Genomic DNA, 20,968 nt, shown 5'->3' on the forward strand with positions numbered 1-20,968 from the left:
TTATCTACCTGGATTTCATCAAGCACTTAATCAAATCTTCCATATCTTGTGATTAAGATCTTCTTGTGTTAAGACATAGACAGAGTTGATGGAATCATTAAAGTCATAACTAAGTGGCTGCTTTCATGCATCGATGTCTGTTTAGAGAGAGGCTTCTAGTAATTGACTAGAGGATTTTGTCTGTTTTTAAATATTTTATTGGAGTATAGTTGATTTACAATGTTGTGTTATTTTAAGGTGTACAGCAAAGTGATCCAGTTATACATGTACTTATATTCATTCCTTTTAAGATTCTTTTCTCATATATGTTATAGAATATTGGGTAGAGTTCTCTGTGCTATACAGTAGGTCCAATGTGGGATCTAATTTTAAAAAAAGATTCAAATGAGGATTTGGTCTTTAGGTCTCTTCTGTTCACCATTTTTATTGTTAATTTTGATAGTGGCATTAGTGGCATAAGGAGCTAATTCACAGATGAGGCAAAAATAGGAAGAAGAGCTAGTACGGTTATTAAAAATATCAGCATACACAAAGTACTTGACAGACTGAAGGGGAGAGGTAAATATAATAAAACAAAACTTAGGAAGTGAAAATATAAATGGAAAGAAGTACTAATTGATGTTTTTTGAGAAGCAATGGTGGAAGAGGTGAGACCAGTTTAACAGCAATTAGAGATTTAGGTGATTGAAAATAGTTTGAATCAATAACATGATGTGAATCCCTTGTATCCCAAAATAGTCATTCATTCTTAGGTTTCATAAATAGAAATGTGTCTAAAACAGGAAAAGTAATAATTTGGCCCTATGTTTGTGTTGGTTTTCCCCTGCCTAGAACTGTGATGCCAATCCTGGATGATTCACTTTAAGGAGGACATTGAGAAGCTGGAGTATATTAAAAACTTGCAGACATGGAGAGAGAAGTTAAAACTATATCACATGAGTATCTAAAGTGGTAGCTCCAAACATGTAACCTTAGGATGTGTTTGATATGGCCCACACAGAGGTTTTAGAAATTTGAACTAGTGTTAGATGTTTCAAATTGAGTAGACGTTTCAGTAAAATATAGGTTTCTGGATTTTGCTCTTACATTCTTGTATGGAAACCAACCACGGAGATGTAGTGATTCTACTTTTGTGCTCTTCTCAGGCCACTTTAAATTCGCTTTAAATTCCTGCTTCCTATAATAATTTGAGTGCTTTACACCTGAAAGAAAAAGCCTGGGAATATATGGCCTCTAATATGAAGTTGGAGGTGCAAGAGATACAAATATATCTGGAGAGCTTTCATAGGGCAGAACAATTAGACCTAATCTATGTGACCCCAGAGAGCTGAACACTGGTGGTAATTATAGAGAAGAAAATTATCATTAAATATATCATTTTCTCACAGTGACCTGAGACTTGCTATGTTTTATTCATCTTTGGTTCATCAGTACTGAGAAGAATTTCTGACACATATTGGCACTCAGTGACTGCTTATTAAATAAATGAAATACAACAGGTTGTGAGTGGTGAGTCCCATTCTAGGAGCTGCTAGAATGTAAGCTTTTGGAGAACAGAGATCGTTGTTCATTTTGTTTACAGCTATGCACCTAAATCAGTGCAGCCACGTAGTAGGTGCTCATTAAATATTTGCAGCTTCCATGATCAGAGATAATCAAGGATAGAATCATGCTCTACTTGTCAGTACTGTAGGAAAAAATCAATTAGGTATACATGTGGGGGGTCATGGAATAGGGGGAATATTGAACTAGATGACATTTAAAGTCACTTCCAACCCTGAGAGTCTATCAGGCAAGTGACATGAAATGAGATTATGTATTTTACATTCAATATTAAACATGGTGAAAGTAAAGTAGAATGTGTATGATTAAAAAACCTGAGAGGCAGAGCATTTAGCCAATTATTTATTTATGGCAAGGACAAGAAAATGATTTACTGGATATTTTAATTAAAATAACCAATTATTATTTAAGATTTTTCTAATATTTGACAATATTTTGTATCCATATTGATGTCTATGTTTACTTTTCAGCAGTTAATTATTCTTATGTGATGAAAATATGTTTTTATCCCTTTATATTTGTAATATAATTTATAAAATCCATATTGCCTTGAGGTTTTGGAGTGATTTGTTACTTTATCCTTCAAGAAAGCCAATAATAAATCAAACCACTGAGAACTGATTTCAATTTTCATTGTTCAGGGTGGTTACTGAAGGTGATGTTCTGAAAAATCACCCTATAACTAACCTATAAAATAATATCTGGAGTCCAAAATGTGGCAAAGGAACAAAATTAAGTAACTGATTTTTTTTTAGCTCTTTATTGGAATATAATTGCTTTACAATCTTTTACCAGTTTTTGAGGTACACCAAAGTGAATCAGCTGTATTTATACATATATCACCATATCCCCTCCCTCCCACCCTCCCTGTCATATATATATGGAATCTAAAAAAATGGTACTGATGAACCCAGTGACAGGGCAAGAATAAAGATGCAGATGCAGAGAATGGACTTGAGGACACAGAGTTGGGGGGGTGGGGCAAAGAGGAAGCTGGGACAAAGTGAGAGAGTAGCATAGACATATATACACAACCAGATGTAAAATAGATAGCTAGTGAGAAGTTGCTGTATAACAAAGGGAGATCAACTCGATGATGCCTTAGAGGACCAGGACAGGGAAAGTAACTGATTTTTAAATGTTTGTTGTAAGAATTCGATGCACCTTTTATTGTGAAGTTCTAGCAAGTTTGATACTCTCAAAATCAAGAAAAAGGAGAAATTGCTTTATAACCTCAAAGGACAGAAAAGTCTAAACCCCTGATTTTGAGTGCCAGGGATGAACGTATTTAGAATGCAGTTCTGAGAGGGATGGAGTCTAACTATGAAAAACAGCGGCTATTAAATTCTGGAAAACTTTCAGTTTATTTGAAGGTGATAAGGTAATTGATTTTTGCTGAATGTGATTGATAAGGGATAACATTTTCCTCTGAGTATTTAGCTCAGGGCAAAGAAAAGCAGCACCTAATTTTATAAAGGTTCGTGGATACATAGTGGTGGGATAGGTCTATGAAACGTCATTTTTACAGTGCAGGTAATGAACAATGAAGAAATTCCTGTCGCAGAGTGGTACGCAAAACCTTAGAATCCTATATCACCGCCATATTCACCATCATCACCGTGGTGTGTTGAATGGCCACATCACCTTGTCTGGGAGGAATCCTTAGCATTTTATACATTTGTTTTAGTTTTTACAGCTTCCTCATGGTGAACATATAGCCATGGTGAACTTAACCATGGTGAACATAGTTAACATACAGGGTTCAACCTAGTTTCAGAGCCAGCGTTGGGTAAAACGATGATATTAAGTCCTATTTTATTTCAACGACTCTTCTGCTTGCTGGGATCCCCTCCTGTTTGCACAGCACAGCATCTTATTTTTCCTTCCTAGATTTAAAGGAGAAAGTCCTTGAGTTTTTATATACAAAAAATGTATAATGGAAAATTTCAAACGTGCACAAGTAGAGAGAATAGTATAATACACCCTAAGGACTCATCACCAAGCCTCAACAGTTCTCAGTACACAGACATTTCTTGTTTCATCTGTGTCCCCACGCACATTTCCCTCTACGAGGATTGTTTTGAAGCAAATCTAATACATAAATTTACTTCATTTGTAAGTATTTTAGCATGTGTCTAAAAAATAGGCTTCTAAAAAATTACCTCAGTAACATTAAAACACCTGCAAATTTTACTGATACGTTCTTAATATCAAATTTCTCTGATTTTTAAGATATTTTTAAATTTTTTGTTTGAAATGAGTTCCAAACAAGGTTCATATATTGTAATTGTTATGTGTCTTAATCCCCTTTTAGACTATAAATTTCTCTTTTCTCTCTCTCTGCAATTTTTGGTTGACAAAACTGGGTCATATATGGCAGAACGTTTCTGCGGATTTGATTTAGCTAATTGCATCCCTGTGGTATTGTGCAATGTAGTCACCTGTCCCTTGAATTTTCTAAAACTAGTATTTAAATCTAAAGGCTTGATAAATGACTTACATTTTATTATTTGGGGAGAATAAATGTATATTGTGAAATGTAGTTTTTTCTCAAACTTTCATTTACTAAAGATCTGAAATACTAACTATAATTATTTTCAGTTCTTTTGTTGTTGTCTTACCTCATCTGACTCTTTCTTCGTCTCGATCACTTCCCCCTTAGACGTCTTGAATTTGTACCCTTTCCTATGCCTCTCATTCCCACTTCCTCCCTCTCTTCGAACTTTTTCCTTCTTATTGATTTGCACATTTCTTGCTAGTATTGAGAGTGCAGGGAGTTGAGGAGCAGAATATCAACAACAAGATACAAGGAAGTGAGTGGGGATGGAAGGTAATTCAGGGAAGTGGTCACATCTTTTGCTTCAGAATGCAGTGGCATTCCCTAGTCAGTTTTTTGGTTTCAAATTGTACATTAGGTATAATTAGATTTGAATGTGGGTGATTTAGATGACCATAAGATAACATCCTAAAGATAATTATTATGAGATGTTTCCTTCTAGTCTGTTAGCAGTGTGTGTGTATGAGTGTGTATTATAAATTTTGAGAGCATACTGTATATATCCTATTGGCTCCTGCTTTTTCCACTTGACAAAATGCTGTCTGAATTTCTTTAATAAATTCTTTTTAGTAGCTGCTTAGTATTTATGATATAGATATATTTCTAACGTCATTTCCTTTAGCTGGATGATTTTTGGTTGTCTCGAAGTTTTCACCCTTAATTGTGTTATAAATGACACCCTCATTCAAAACGTGGAGCTGCACTGCTGACCACCTCCTTAGGTTAATTTCCAGAGAAGTGGTGTTACTAGGTTAAAGGACACGACCGGTTTTTAAGGTTCTTAATGCATACTGTAAAGCGACTTTCCAGAAAGTTTCTTTCATCTTTTATTTCTCTAGTTGTTCATCTAAGCTCTTGAGTAACCATAGTATTACTATCATTAAAAAAGTTGTAAACATAATGAGTCAAAAATGGGGACATAATGATTTCACGGGAATTTATTATTACTAGAAGGAGGACCCAGTTTTTTTCTGTGAATTATTGTTTATGTTCTAAGCTAATTTTTCCGTTGAGAGAAGAGTGTTTTCCTTACTAATTTATAAAAGAATTTACATATGAAGGATGTTGACCATTTGACACACCAGGTGCGAATATTTTTTCAGTTTATAATTTATCTGAAGTTTTGTATATTTTTATAAATGAAAGTTTCCAGTATTTAAAAAAACTCATTTCTTTTGTGATTTCTTCCATTGTCATTATGCTTGTAAATACTTCTCCACCCCAAGGTCAATTAAATGTTTACTTATATTTTATTCTTATGACTTACTATTTTGTGTTAACAAAAACACATAACATAAAATTTACCACCATAATGGTAATTTTTCAGTGTACGGTACAGTGGTATTAACTACGCACGTTGTTGTACAACAGGTCTCTAGAATGATTTATCTTACAAAGCTGAAACTCTATACCCACTAAACAAGAAATCCTCTTCACCCTTCCCCCTAGTCCCTGGCAATCACCACTCTACTCTCTGTTTCAGAGTTTGACTACTTAAGATACTTCATAGTGAAATTATTTAGTATTTGGCATTTTGTGACTGACTTTTTTCATGTAGCATAATGTCAGTGTTCATCCGTGTAACATTTGACAAGATATTCTTTTTTAAAAGGCTGAATAGAATTCCATTGTATGTATAAATCACATTTTCTTTATCCATTCTTCTGTTGATGGACATTTGGTTTGCTTTCACCTGTTGGCTACTATGAATAGTGCTGCTCTGAACATCAGTGTGCAGATATCTCCCTGACATCTTGTTTTCAATTCTTTTGGATATACCAGGAAGTGGGGTTGCTAGATAATATAGTTATATTTAGAGTTATATTTATAATTTTTTGAGGAAACTCCATACTATTTTCCAAAGCAGTTACACCATTTTACAATCTCACCAACAGTTCACAAGGGTTCCAGTTTCTCTACATCCTTGCCAACACTTGTTATTTTGTCTTTTTGATAGTAGCCGTCCTAATGGATGTAAGGTGATAGCTCATTGTGTGGGTTGTTTTTTGTTTGTTTGTTTTTTGCTCATTGTGGTTTTGATTTGCATTTTTTCCAATGATTAGTAATGTTGAGCATCTTTTCATATGCATATTAGCTGTTTATCATCTTTGGAAAAATATCTATTCAAGCATATTTTCTGAGTTACTTGATATTTTGTTGTTGAGTCTTAGGTGTTCTTTATATATTCTGGATATTAACCCTTTATCAGATATACTATTTGCACATATTTTCTCATTTTCCTTTGTGAATTTTCTATTGGTATTTTCTTTATGGTTACCATAGGGATTACATAAGATATTTTATAGTTATAAAGATCTATTTTAAACTGATAATTTCAGTCAGATACAAAAATGCTACTTCTTTACACCCCACACACATACTTTGTTATCAGTTTCATAGATTACATATTTTTATATTTTCATATTTTGTATAGTTTCATAGTTATTGTTTTCTTACACTTTTATCTTTTAAATTGTATATCAGAATTTAAATTGATTTGTGCACCACAGGATTCTGTATTTGTCTAAATACTTGCCTCTACCAGAGAGCTTTATATTTTCATATGATTTTGTGTTGCTGTCTAGTGTCCTTTTGTTTCCAGTTGAAGGACTCCCTTTAGCAATTCTTATAAGGCAGATCTAGTGGTGATGAACTCCCTCAAGTTTTTGTTTATCTGAGAATGTATTTATAGTTTCTTCATTTTTTTTAAGACTTCAAAATTTAGAATCTTTCCAGTTCTTTTTTTTAAAGAACTTTTATTGAGATATAATTGACATACAATAAACTGCATATATTTAAAGTGTACAATTTGATTTTTTTTTCTTATTAGTAATGTGTATATGGCAATCCCAATCTCCTACATAGCTTCTTCATTTTGAAGGACAATTTTGGCAAAGGTAATATTTTTGGTTGGCAAGTTTTTTCTTTCAACATTTTGAATGTATCTTCCCACTCTCTTCTAGCCTATAATGTTTTTGCTGAGAAAATTCACTGACAATCTTATGGAAGCTCCCTTTTCTCTTGCTGCTTTCAAGATATTCTCTTCGTGTTTGACTTTTGACGGTTTGATTATAATGTGTTCAGTGTAGACTTTTTTGAGTTTAACTTAGATCAAGCCCTTTTTTTCTTGAATTTGGATGTCCAGTTCCTTCCTCAGAATTGGGAATTTTCAGCTATTATTTCTTCAAATAGCTCTCTGCCCCTTTCTCTCTTTCTTCTCTTTTTGGGACTCCCATAATGTGTATATGAGTCTATTTTATCATATCCCATAGTCCCTTAGGACTTCTTCAATTTTTTTAATTCTTTTTTATTTTTATTCCTTTGATGGGATAATATCAAATGACCTGTCTTTGAGTTTGCTGATTCTTTCTTCTGCTTGATAAAGTCTGCTGTCAAGCCCCTCTAGTGAAATTTTTCAACTCAGTTGTCACATTCTTCAATTGAGAATTTCTGTTTGGTTGTATTTTATAGTTTCTGTCTCTTTCTCTGTATTCTTATTTTGTTCATACACATTATTTTCCTAATTTCTTTTATTTGTCCATCTGTGTTTTCTTATAGTGCACTGAACTTCTTTAGGACAATTATTTTGAATTTTTTAGGTAATTCATAGATCCCCATTTCTTTAGGGTCAATTTCTGGAAATTTATTTTGTTCTTTTGAATAGGTCATGTTTCCCTGTGTCTTTGAGTGCCTTATTTTTTGCTGTTATTTGTGCATTTGAGAAAACAATACTTAGGCTTTACAGACTATAGACAAGAGGAGGACCTTCACCAGCTAGCATGGCTGGAAATTCTAGGGGCCTCTTGAAACTTTTTGGGGGATGCATCTTCCCCAGACTTATGCATGTAATTTCTCAATTAGTGAGGCTTCCCAGTTTCTTTTTCAGGAGCTTATAATCTCTTGCACCCTCTGGTGTCTCTCTGAGGTACTAAAGATTCTCTAGCCCTGCTGAGCTCTCTTTTGTTCTCAATGGCCCCCACACATCCAAAGTATTCTGGCTCCCCATCAGTCCTCTGAGTCAGGTGAGACAGGAACCAGTTCCTTGGGCTGTTACCCCCACCACACACACAAAAGTTATAACACTGAATGTATAGTACACTCTCCTCTTTCCCTCCCCGCACCCCCACCCCCCACCCCAGCCATGAGTTGGGATTTTTCTCCCATTTGCACCAACTGTGCTGTCTTGGGAGATGGGTTATCACAGTTGAGATGAAATGGCTTTTCTTATACATTTCAATGGGCTGGTCTTAGCTTTGAGTTTGCTTGGGTACTGAAACTTCTTAACTGGTTTCTGGAAGTTCTCATAAAGTCTCTTAGAACTATATATTGTTGTCAAGTTGGTGTCTTTGTGGGGGAACAAGGTCTGAAGCTTCCTATTCCACTATCTTGCTGATGTCACTCCATGACTTACTTTTTTATATTTAGTATTCTTAATATTTAACATTTTTATTCCCTCTAACATGGTCTACACAGTGACTTTCCCCAACACTAATATAATTGTTCTTCCCCCATTAGTTGATAGTGTTTCCTTTAATGTATATTAAGCTCTTATATAAGAAATATTTAAGAAAATTTAAGAAATTTAAGAAAATTCATGCATTAAACCAGGTTTTAATCAAATAATGAAAATAATTTCTTCAACTTTCCTGTAATTCTGTGCCTCTTATTTCTATTTCCCACATTACTGAATTGTCCAGAAGTCCTTGAAAAGTGTGGGAAATTTTGCATTTGAGTTACAACTGTAAGATTTAGTGTCAGGTAAACCTAGTCTGAAAACCTGGCTTCACCATTTACTAATAGTGTTACTCTAACCTCCCTAAACTGGGAGTTAAGTGGCAAACTAACCTCTCTAAGCCTCATTTTCCAAATCTGTAAAATGGAAATAATAACAATTCATCATGCAGTTTTTAATGGGATCAAATAGCTACCTTTGCAGAATATGCAACATAATATTTATTAATGATCCTAAGTAAAAGAGGTATTGGGGAGCATCCTTGTATTATCCCTTATTTTAATAAGAATAAAAAATGTTTCACCATTGACTATAACATTGAATGTAGACATATAAGCATTCTTTTGATCCATAGTTTGTTTATCAATGAAATCCTTAATAGTTATTTGAACATCAAAGCCAAGAGTGAAAGCTCTGCTGGCTCCTTCCATGTGAAGAGGGAATTTAGCATTACTTTGTCTTCCCTTTCCTCCTACACCTCAGTCTTTATTAGTTTATTCTACAGACTTATTTTATTATCATAAATATACCTTACCAAAATGGTTTTAGTTTTTGTTTTCATGTTTGTAAATATTTTTTTATTAATGTTGGTATCAAAGTATAACTTGAAAATGAAAACAATAGATCTTTGTGCTCCCTTTAATGATGTGGTTTGGCACCTGATTACTTAAATGAGAGATGTTTCAAAACAGTCAGAGAATAACCCAGCTAAATTTTAACCTGTTTTTCTAGGAAGACATAATTTTCAGGGGCCAGAAAAATAATGTTAGCTTCTTTTATGCAGTTGTATTTCTATTACTGTGTATATCATTGCAAAGTAAACAATTGATAGAAATCATGTTTTTCTTTACATTTTCTTTCTTTTCTCTGCCAACCAAATAGAATCTACTTCATTTTTCAAGGTGACTCAGGAAAGACACAATACTATTTACAGAAGGTTAAGTGAATCCTAGAGTTTCAGACAGACTTTCTTCTTGATGAAAATATATAGTAGAATATTACTGAATGAGAAATTTTCCTTTTTAGGAACTTTTAGAAGTTCTGATGGGCGAATTATAGGAAAAGGATTTAGAAAGACTTTGGTGATTTCTGTCTCTTCTAATCAGTTTGAAATCACACCCTATATTTGGATTATGCTCTGTGGATGTGTGAAGAGCTATCTGTTATCTTTGTGTTAACCTGGGGTGGAAATTTTCATTTTCATACAGAATTCATTTTTACAAGAGCGCCTTTCTGTATGGATATACAAATATCCATTTGAGAATGAATTGTTAGTTTAGTACAATGCCCTTTTCAGTATTAAAAGACCTTAGGTATTTATCTTTATTGCCTTGATTTGTGAATTTCCTATAAGATGATTTGAGCGACCTTAGCATTGGATTTTAAAATAAAAAATATATATATATTATATATATATATAATGAATAATAAGGTAAGGGGAAAATATTTGGCATAAGGCTGAGAAATCCTAAGACAGATTTTCAATTATTGCTTTAGTATGTTGTGAACAATTCATGGAGACATAACAGAATTTATGTATATGTATGTATACATATACAATGTCTATGATACACACACACACACATACACACACAGTGTCTACCATTGTATATTTCTTTTAGATTGTGAATATAATCTTCAGTTCATTTCAATATAACCTATTAAGTTGTATCCTAGTTCTTAAAGAGTTGGTTCAGTTTTCAAAAATTGTCTTGTCTATACTAAAAATTCAGGCCCAGGGAAACTGCTTTTTCAGAGTAAGTTAGGGAACTAATTAGACAGGAGTAAGGAGTATAGCATTGGAAGTTATAAAAACTAATTTTCCGCTTATTCTGTCTTCTTTCTGAAAATTCATGCAATATTTAACATGCTAACTTCTGCAATGCTCTGTGTAGCATAGGTACTCTGGAAGCACCGAGTGCCTGAAATCGTTCATTCTTATTTTTAAAAATTAGGGGAAAATGCTTATCATAATGTATCTATATTTGAAAGAAGTTTCAAACATTGGAATAGACCAAAGCAATCTGAGTGGCTCAAGTCCTGAAATTTTAAAAGAAATTCCTTTTTTAAGGGATAACTTATATTAGTAGTGACAAACAAAACATTACTAGTAATACCAATATCAAAAACTATTTCTCCATTTTCTGATTTCTTACAGTTGAAGAAGTGAAGTTGTTTGTCTATTTTCTTCATTCATGCCTTCAACAAGGTTTATTTAGCATGTGTTTTGTCCCAGGCACTGGCTGAGTGCTGGAGGTACAGTAGTTGTAACGGCGTGCTCCTGTCCTTCTGAATGTGTCCAAGCTAACAAAGGGGATGACACATAGCGAATCATTTTACTACAGTTGGAAGGCTGAAGGCTGACTTGGGGTCATAAATAAAAAGGTGATATTTATTTGTATTCATTGTCTTGGATACATATTTTCAATGTCAGTGTGTACTGAAGGAGGTCACCGAGAGAACTTGACCACCAGTTGACCTGTGAGCTGGACCCAGGCAGACAGAAGCTCCTCACCCCCTCCCCGGTCCATGGAATGTTCTACCCACCATTCCCCTAGTAGGGGCCATTTTCAAGGATGCAGGCTTGAGAGAGCAATGTGTTGTTGAGATCATCTGGACAGTATATGTAACTGAACCCAGTTAAGGCCTCTATATGAATTTCAAGATTCTCGCTTCGGGTGCTGTGATCTGCTTGCCTTGCAGCCGCCCAAGACAAATCTGTATGTAAGTTTCCTTCCTTTTAAATCTGTCACCTACGAATCAGGAGTGGCCTGCCTCTTTCTCTGGCCTCTCCTTGCTCTCCTGTATAGGGGCCAGTTTCAGATTTCACGTGGGAAGCTCCCAAGGTTTCAAACCAACAGTGTGCAAGGTGAGAAGAGAAATGGTTGAGGATAGCATTTTGGAGAGTGTCTAGGTTCAAGACACAGTTAACAGGATCCAGCAGTGAGACTAAACAGAACTGAATGGAGAAGTAGATAGGACACAAAAAGAAATGCCTGGTTTACGAGGTAATCATAGCTCTTAGTTTGCCTGAGACAGTCCAAGTTTTCTCCTTGGGTTGATGTCACTTCTGGTTACCACCCACTTCACAAAACTGTTCATTCCTACTGATATACTCCTAAAGAGTTCGAAGTCCTCTGTTACAGCTTTTATCACACCTTGGTGACGATCTGTTTATCTTCCGCCCCACATGAATAGTGAGTACTTAAGGAAAAGGAAGTGTCTAATTCATCTGTACTTCTACCTCCCCACACACATTTGCAAGGTAGTAGATACTCAATAAATATTTAATTAAGGAATTACCCAGAAAAGAATAATGTCATGATTAAGATAACTTGAACTCAAAGAGTAGAGATGTGATTATATATGTAATATAGCATTAGCTGTAACAAGGAGACTCCAAATTCTAGTGGCTTTCCACAATGGAAAATTATCTGTGACTCACATAGCCCAAATTAAGTTTTCTTGATTCACAAGTGGCTCTCCTCTGTGCAGTGACTTAGAAACCATGATTTCTCCCATCTTTTGACTTCACCATCTTCAGTATACAGGAAGGAGTTCCAGAGGGGGAGAGAAATGAGGGATTGTACTCACAGTTTTAATGGGCCAGGTGTGAAAATGGCACATTTCATTGGCCTGTAATCCTTTGCATATACGGTAATGCCATTGAGGTACCTACATTTATCTGCAAGGGAGTCTGGAAATGTGGTCTAGCTGGTGCCCAGAAAAAGGCATTCTCTCCTACAATACCAATGTATATATATATTTTTCAAAATAATTTCTCTATAGAAAATTTCATATATGTATGTAAAGTATATATACATATATGTGAAACAAATATCAAAAACCCTGAGATTAGCAGCAAACAGAGCAATTTATTTATCATCAGTTATATGTTATGTCCCTGCCCTAAAGGCCTTGTTAAGTGGCTGGCAATCTACTCTGGAGGGGAAAAAAAGAGAATAAGGAAACTAATTAACTCTCCTTCATAGAAACTGAAGAAAATAACAATAATAGTGATTCCAACAACAATAACATTTTTAACACTCATGCAGCCGTCATAACTCTTAATCGTTGAGAAATTGCTTTCTTTAGGTATGTCTTTCAGAGAGGTACTTGTCCTAACAGTAAAAATAATTACTTTAAGGTTATTTTTCTGCCAACTATTCCAAATACGTTGCTTAGTTACCAAAGAGAATTTCATTTTATTACAAATTAACAGGTTTGCATTAAACTCATTCAGATATTTTAGTTTTTTTTTTTTGATATTGCATATCTTGAAGCTGAATAAAGTATTTTTGAGTCCCATCAACAGCAGGTTCAATGTAGTTTCATTTCTTATTATGATTTTTATTGTACTTTTAAACTCAAAATAGTACATCTTTACAGGGAATATAGAAACTAGTAATAAACAAAAATATGAACTTAGAACACTTCCTAACACCATACACAAAAATAAACTCCAAATGGATTAAAGACCTACATGTAAGGCCAGACACTATAAAAGTCCTAGAGGAAAACATAGGCAGAACACTCTATGACATACATCAAAGCAACATCCTTTTGGACCCACCTCCTAGAATCATGGAAATAAAATCAAGAATAAACACATGGGACCTCATGAAACTTAAAAGCTTTTGCACAGCAAAAGAAACCATAAACAAGACTAAAAGGCAACCCTCAGAGTGGGAAAAAATAGTTGCCTATGAAACGACGGACAAAGGATTAATCTCCAAAATATATAAGCAGCTCATGCAGCTTTTTAATACCAAAAAAGCAAATAACCCAATCCACAAATGGGTGGAAGACCTAAATAGACATTTCTCCAAAGAAGACATACAGATGGCCAACAAACACATGAAAAGATGCTCAACATCACTCATCATCAGAGAAATGCAAGTCAAAGCCACAATGAGGTATCACCTCACACTGATCAGAATGGCCATCATCACAAAATCTGGAAACAACAAATGTTGGAGAGGGCGTGGAGAAAAGGGAACTCTCCTGCACTGTTGGTGGGACTGTAAGTTGGTACAGCCACTATGGAAAACAATTTGGAGGTTCCTTAAAAAACTACAAATAGAACTACCATATGATCCAGTAATCCCACTCCTGGGCATATACCCAAAGAAAACCATAATCCCAAAAGAAACTTGTACCATAATGTTTATTGCAGCACTATTTACAATAGCCAGGACATGGAAGCAACCTAAATGCCCATCAACAAATGAATGGATACAGAAGATGTGGCATATATATACAATGGAATATTACTCAGCTATAAAAAGGGATGAGATGGAGCTATATATAATGAGGTGGATAGACCTACAGTCTGTCATACAGAGTGAAGTAAGTCAGAAAGAGAAAGACAAATATTGTATGCTAACTCACATATATGGAATCTAAAAATGGTACTGATGAACTCAGTGACAAGAACAAGGACGCAGGTGCAGAGAATGGACTGGAGAACTCGAGGTTTGGGAGGGGGCGGGAGGTGAAGGGGAAGATGAGACGAAGCGAGAGAGTAGCACAGACATATATATACTACCAACTGTAAAATAGATAGTCAGCGGGAAGTTGTTGTATAACAAAGGGAGTCCAACTCGAGGATGGAAGATGCCTTAGAGGACTGGGATGGGGAGGGTGGGGGGCACTCGAGGGAGGGTGGGGTGGGGAGTCGAGGGAGGGAGGGAATACGGGGATATGTGTATAAAAACAGATGATTGAACTTGGTGTACCCCCCCAAAAAATAAAAAATAAAAATAAATAAAATAAAATAAAAATATGAAAATCACCATCAATACCATCACCCAGAGAAAGCCATTTTAGAGAACTGGGATATATCTTTCTAAAATTTTTCCATAAATATAATATGTGTTGGTGTTAGCTTTTGTTGGTTTTAGTGTTGTTTTACAAAAATGAGATCACATTGCAATCTGTTTTTCCCACTCGGCATTATATCATGAACATAATCACATATTCTTCTGCGTTATTTTAGCAGCCTCATAGTATTTCATAATATAATGTATCAAAATTTATTAAGCCAATCCATCGGTACAATAATTAGATTATATCCGGTTTTTCTTTATCATAAATAAGCTACAGTGAACACCTTGGTTACTGAGTCTTTGCCAAACCATCTTATTGGACCATGTCTAAAATGTCAAAGCCATTAGTTCCCAAATTTAAGCATACATAAGAACCACAGTGGAGACTTACTAAGATTCCCAGGCCCTAATCATAGAGATTCTGATTACACATATCTAGAATAAGCCCTGGGAGTCTGAATTTTAGCAAGTACCTTCTGCGATTCTCATGCAGGAAATGTGAGCATCACTTTTTGAGAAATAATGGCTTGGAGATGTTATAAATACTGTCCTTTCCCTCAACCACTTATAAAAATGTCATTTTCCTACAATAACATGAAATACATATCATTCTTGTCATTTTTACCTCTTGCCTTCTACCGGGTAAAGTTCTTTTTAGTTTTGAAATATCATTGATACACATTGAACTGGAATTTTTAAAAAGCCACTTGTTATGTTGTTTTTGAATGGAAATTTTAGGATACAGCTTTATCATTTTTATTATCAAGATAAAAATGCTACACTTTATTTTTAATAGAGGTTGTTCTCTCAAAAGAAGTTACCTCTTGAGGTGGTTTTATCTAAACAAGAATGTCACAAACCTTAAGTCTTTTATCACATGACCTGGGTTATAGAAAGCGTTCCTGCAGTTGCAATGTTACCTTATAAAAAGACATTAACTTTGGGCAGCTACATTCAGTGTTAGCCCTGCTGGACTCATCTTTTGTTCTTCTTTTCCATGTTTATCCTGAAGAAGGGTATCCACACACTTAAGTCATTAACTTCTCTTGAGAAATACTTGAGGCAAATTATGACCTGTTAGCAGTTCCAGAGTATGGCTGAAGTTTGCTGTTCTGTCCTTAGACAAACATATAGAACTTCATCAACACTCAGAGGCTCACTTTCTCAACCTAAAAGCTAAGAATGGTACATGTGAACACACGTTTTCCCTTTGTTTTATATATTTGCCATCTCACTAAACATTGATTTTGTCACTGGCTGTTAGAAAATCAGAGTATTTCAGAGCTGAAAGAAGCCTTCGGTTTCATTTTGTACAACCTCTTGATTGTATGTCTAAGGAAACTAAAGCCCAGAAAGGTTAAATGACTTAACACCACATAAGTAATTAGTGGCAGAGTCAAGCCTACAATCTCTGTCTCCTAACTTAATCAACAAGGATTCTCACTAATTTCCAGTGTTTATATAAGGCTGTCCTGATCTCAATTCTGTTAATTTTTTTTTAAAGAAAATGTGAGGCATATTAAATTACAGTCAATGTGTGTGTTCTGTTCTTTTCTAGAAGTATGCCCCTTGCCAGTGACCATACTTGTTAGAGGTAGTATAGAGTAGTTGTTATTAATTTCAGATTTAACTAAAATAGATTTGAGTTTGAATTTTGACCTGTAGGGTGATCAGTTGTCCTAGTTTGCTTGGGATTGGTGGGTTTCCCCAGACATGGGATTTGCAGTCCTAATAGCAGGACGTCCCAAGCAAACTGGTTAGTAGGGTAATGTGGCTGTGTGACCAGGGCATATGATGTTAAATGTCTCTGTTTGTGTGTGAAATGGAAAAACTAATAGAATCTAACCCAGAGGACTTCAGTGAAAATTAAATGAATTGGTATAAGCAAAACATAGCACCTGATAAGTAAACCCAGCACTTGATAAGGACTCAATAAATATTAGCCATTCCAGTTTTATTGAGATATAATTGATATAGAGCAGTATATAAGTTTAAGGTGTACAGAAAAATGATTCGACTTAAAAATATCATAAAATGATGACCACAGGTTTAGTTAACGTTCATCGTCTCATATAGATACAAAAAGAAAAAGAAAAAAAATGCTTTTTTCCCTGTGGTGAGAACACTTAGGATTTACTCTCTTAATAACTCTCAAATCTATCACCCAGCAATGTCAGCTGTAGTCATCACACTATACGTTACATCCCTAGTCTTTATTTTACAATTGGAAGTTTGTACCTTTTGACCTAACTTTCATTCAATTTCCCCTCCCCTACCCACTTCTGGTAACCACAGATCTCATCTGATGAGTTTGGGGTTTTTTTAGATTCCATGTATGAGAGAGCTCATACAGGGTTTATTTTTCTCTGTCTGACTTACTTCACTTAACATAATGCCCTCAAGCTCCACGCATGTTGTCGCAAGTGGTAGGATGTCCTGCTTTTTAAAGTCATTATTATTTTTCATGTTGTTTTATGTAGCAACTAGGTTCCTCAGAGCACAGATTCTCAGAATCTAGGTCTTCGTATCTAGGACTTGAAATAAATGAACTTTGTGTTTAGCTTTGACGTCCTCTTTACCTTCTGGGTGCCTTCTTTTTTGGTTCTAGTTTTCCATGAAATTAGACAATAAAACCCAAGGCTGAATAGAACCCACCATTGCACGTCCTTTCACTTTTTTTCAAGATATAAACTAGAAACAGACAAATTTTCTATTTGGAAAACAACATGGATGAATGAAGTATCAAAAGCAGTATAGTGCTATGAGAAGATCAAGGGAATTACCCTGGGTTATAATAATATTAGCTGCCATTTTGTTGAGTGCAAACTCTGGACCATATATTAGTTATTCATATACTTTGTATCTCTGCTCCAGACAATGACCCTGAGAAGTAAATATTATTATTATCCTCAAGGTTCAAATGGAAAACCAATCTCAGTGAGCCTAAGTTACTTGCCCAAAGATGATAGAATAGTAAGAAGTGCAATAAAGATTCTAAACTAGGTCTGGACTCTACAGAGTCAATGCACTTTAACTGATAACTGGCAGGCTAATTTTGGAGAAATTGCCTTTTGCCTCTCTGGGCTGGTTCCTTCACCTGCATGACTCAAGGAAAGGAAATTGCCATCGTTGGTTGCTTATCACATTGCAGGTAATCAGCTACGCACGTTACATTCATGATCTCAGTTAATTCTTGTGGGTAGATATTATTTCCATTTTCTTCTTTGCGGGTGGTGGGTGGATCATTGTCCTCTTCCAGGTCCCGACAGGGAGTCACCCTTACCAATGGAAACGTTTTTTAAGAAAGGGAAACTCCTACTTCATTTCCAGAGCCCTTCCTTTTCACATCTCAGGAAATGACCAGCTTCAGACAATATGCCAAAGAGACATAGTCAAGGGTGACAAATTCTGCTCCCCTTCACACTGGTCCCTGGGAGAGACCCCGCCAGCCACCCACCCGGAAAACAGAGTCACTCACCGAAGCCCTCCCTGAAATACCACCTTCAGCTCCTAAAGACCAAAGAGGGTGTGGGGGGTAGTGGTTTGGGACTTCAAAGGGGAGGAAGATCACTCACATGGAAATAGAGAAGCAAAGGTTTGGCCAACCAATGTGTGCTGTGCCACGCAGAGACGATGGATCTATTTCCATTTTTATGATAAAGAAACAGAAGACTTAAGGAGATTAAGCAACACTCTACAAACACAGCTAGCAAAGTGGCAATGCAAGGATTCCAAAACTCAGCATGTTATCTGATAACATTTGGTGGCTCTGTCATTCTGTGCGTGTAGATATAAACATTACAAGACTAGACTTTCTAACCACTTGGAAATAAGTATTACTTAGGTAGCAGTATATTTTTTCAACTAGAATCAGAATATTAAATTTTCTGTTTTATTCTGGACTTGATTTGCCTTTGCATGTAGATATTAAGGATCTACTTTGCAAAATGCAGCTGTGATTTAAATATATTTCTACTGGGTACACAGATTTTCATGTCTTTTTTTTCATTCCCCTCACCAAGTCTTATTATAAAATTTTGTAAAGAATATCTGAGTAACGTGACATATGAAAATATGTGTTACAAATATGGCCCTACATATGAAGAAAAATGTGGGACTCATTTTCTTCCTCTTTCTTCACATATGTATGGGTATGTAATATGTCAAGGTATATATATATATGTGTGTGTGTGTGAAATTTCTGCAATTTGTTTCATATTTGGTAGAAAAATGTTTTGATTTACCCTTGATTTCATAGAATTCATGCACAAAGTTCATAAACTCTAAGATTACTAGAAATGCCAGTTAACTGTAACAGCCAAGCCATATCTAAATATACTGGTGAACAACTTTACTATTTTTAAAATAACTCTAAATTTCAGTTATTAGTTATAGTCTTTTCACCAAACATTGTTCTGTTAATATCATTGCTTTCTAGTTAGCATTTTTCATGTATAAGTTTCCCTAAATTTCTGTCTCCAAAAGTAGAAAGCCATCCTGTAATGATAAATCCTGGGACTTTTGTTGATTGCTGTACTTTCTTGAACTTTTGCCTTAGGCCTCTGAGGAAACACTGCATTCCACTAATGACGAGGAAGACCCTTTGCGAGGAATGGAACCCTATCTGGTCCGGAGACTTTCTTGCCGCAATGTCCAGCTTCCCCCTCTTGCCTTCAGACAGTTGGAACAAGCTGACTTGAAAAGTGAATCAGAGAACATTCAAAGACCAACCAGCCTCCCCTTGAAGATTCTACCTCTGATTGCCATCACTTCCGCAGACTCCAGTGGGTGAGTGACCTTGGGCGACATTTCCCCATTTTATATTTTAAATGATGATTGCTATCTGTGATCTTTTGAGTTTTGTCGCTCATTGCTTGATCTGAGTGGAAGGAAAATGGGGTTTCTATAGCCAAAGAAAGAAGGGTGATTTTTTTTTCTCAGGTAATGTTGCAATCTCTACAGGAGGAGACATTTTCATCAAATTATTTTACAAGGAGGATTTGAAAAGGTATTGATGAATAATAGTAAGTCTTTGAGGAAGGGGCTTGGATTTGGAAGTTAATATTGTTCGTAGATGATTTAATAGAAAATTTCTTAACAAATGAGAACTAATGGGCAAGTTACCATGTAGGCATACATATCTGGAAACAGTAGGCAATGTTCATTGCTGCAAAACAAATTTGGAATAAAGAATAGATTGTACTATAATTAGAATCAAAGGAAATATACAGTTATAGTCATGAGCCTAGTAGTTTGGCATTTGACATTTTCAGGTGTTACTTACCAGAATACTGTTTCAGTTCCCATCATAAGGCGGTTTGATTCTGCATTAGTATGTATAGAAGAATCAGACACAGTGAGGCCTCTAACCACAAATGTAACATTTGCATTTCCTACTTTGCAGAGTATTTGTATTTTTATTCTTTTTCTTCTGTTTACAATGGAATTTTTACTCTTTAATAGCAATTCACCAGATAAAATACTGTCAAAGAAAGTGAGGATAGTGAGCACATCCGTTATTTGTTTTTTGGCCAGCTGCATGTTAAGAAGAGAGCAGGAAGGCAGTGGTCCATGCTCGGACGGACTCTTGAGGGTTTACTAGGATTACAAGAACAGAGCAATTTGTTATGCCACAAATGTGGTTCCTCCTCATTCTCTGCCAAGTTCAAGGCATGTCTAGAGAAGGTACCTTTTGGATTTTCCTAAAAATTGTTAGAAAAGTTGTGGTCAGAAAAAATTTCAGCAGTAACTGTCATCTAAGATATTGAATTTAGCTGTTTTAATTGTTACAGACCAGTTCAAAGCAACTATATTATTAAAAAGTATGAGAGAATCACTACTAGATAAATAAGAAGACAACAAATTCTTACTTTGAAGTGGTGGAAAGAGGAAGTACATATGTGATGTGCATGTTGTTTTTGTTTTCGGGTTTTTTTTTGGATGAACCATGTATATAAAGAAGACTGTACACCTATTGGTCAAACACACTAAAGCAGGTGGGAATTTTATATGGCAGCTTGATCTGAGCATTCTTTGAAAAATGCTGTCTCAGAAATCCAATTTCCCTTCTTTGGCGTCAACACCACTTCATTTGTGTAGAGGACAGGATCCACCTGCCAGGTGTGTCAGAGGTCACCAAGTCCACCCCTATGTTCATTAATTTGCTAGAAGAGCTCGCACAATTCAGTAAATAGTCATATTCACGACTGGGATTTATTACAGAAAAAGAATACAAAGCAAAACCAGCAAAGAGAAAGGCACATGGGACAAAATCTGGAGGAAACCAAA

General features: G+C 35.4%; 1 long non-coding RNA gene across 1 annotated transcript in view; it reads left to right on the forward strand.

Annotated features, from left to right (window-relative positions):
- The window catches only part of LOC130857459 (uncharacterized), a 336,472-nt gene extending 317,123 nt beyond the window's left edge, over positions 1-19,349 (forward strand). The window contains exon 3 of the long non-coding RNA XR_009054830.1: positions 19,239-19,349. This is a non-coding gene — a long non-coding RNA (uncharacterized LOC130857459). The remainder of the gene's footprint in view (positions 1-19,238) is intronic.
- Positions 19,350-20,968: the final 1,619 nt, after the last annotated feature.

Source organism: Hippopotamus amphibius, chromosome 1 (genome assembly GCF_030028045.1).
Source record: "Hippopotamus amphibius kiboko isolate mHipAmp2 chromosome 1, mHipAmp2.hap2, whole genome shotgun sequence".
Classification (NCBI taxonomy): Eukaryota; Metazoa; Chordata; class Mammalia; order Artiodactyla; family Hippopotamidae; genus Hippopotamus; species Hippopotamus amphibius.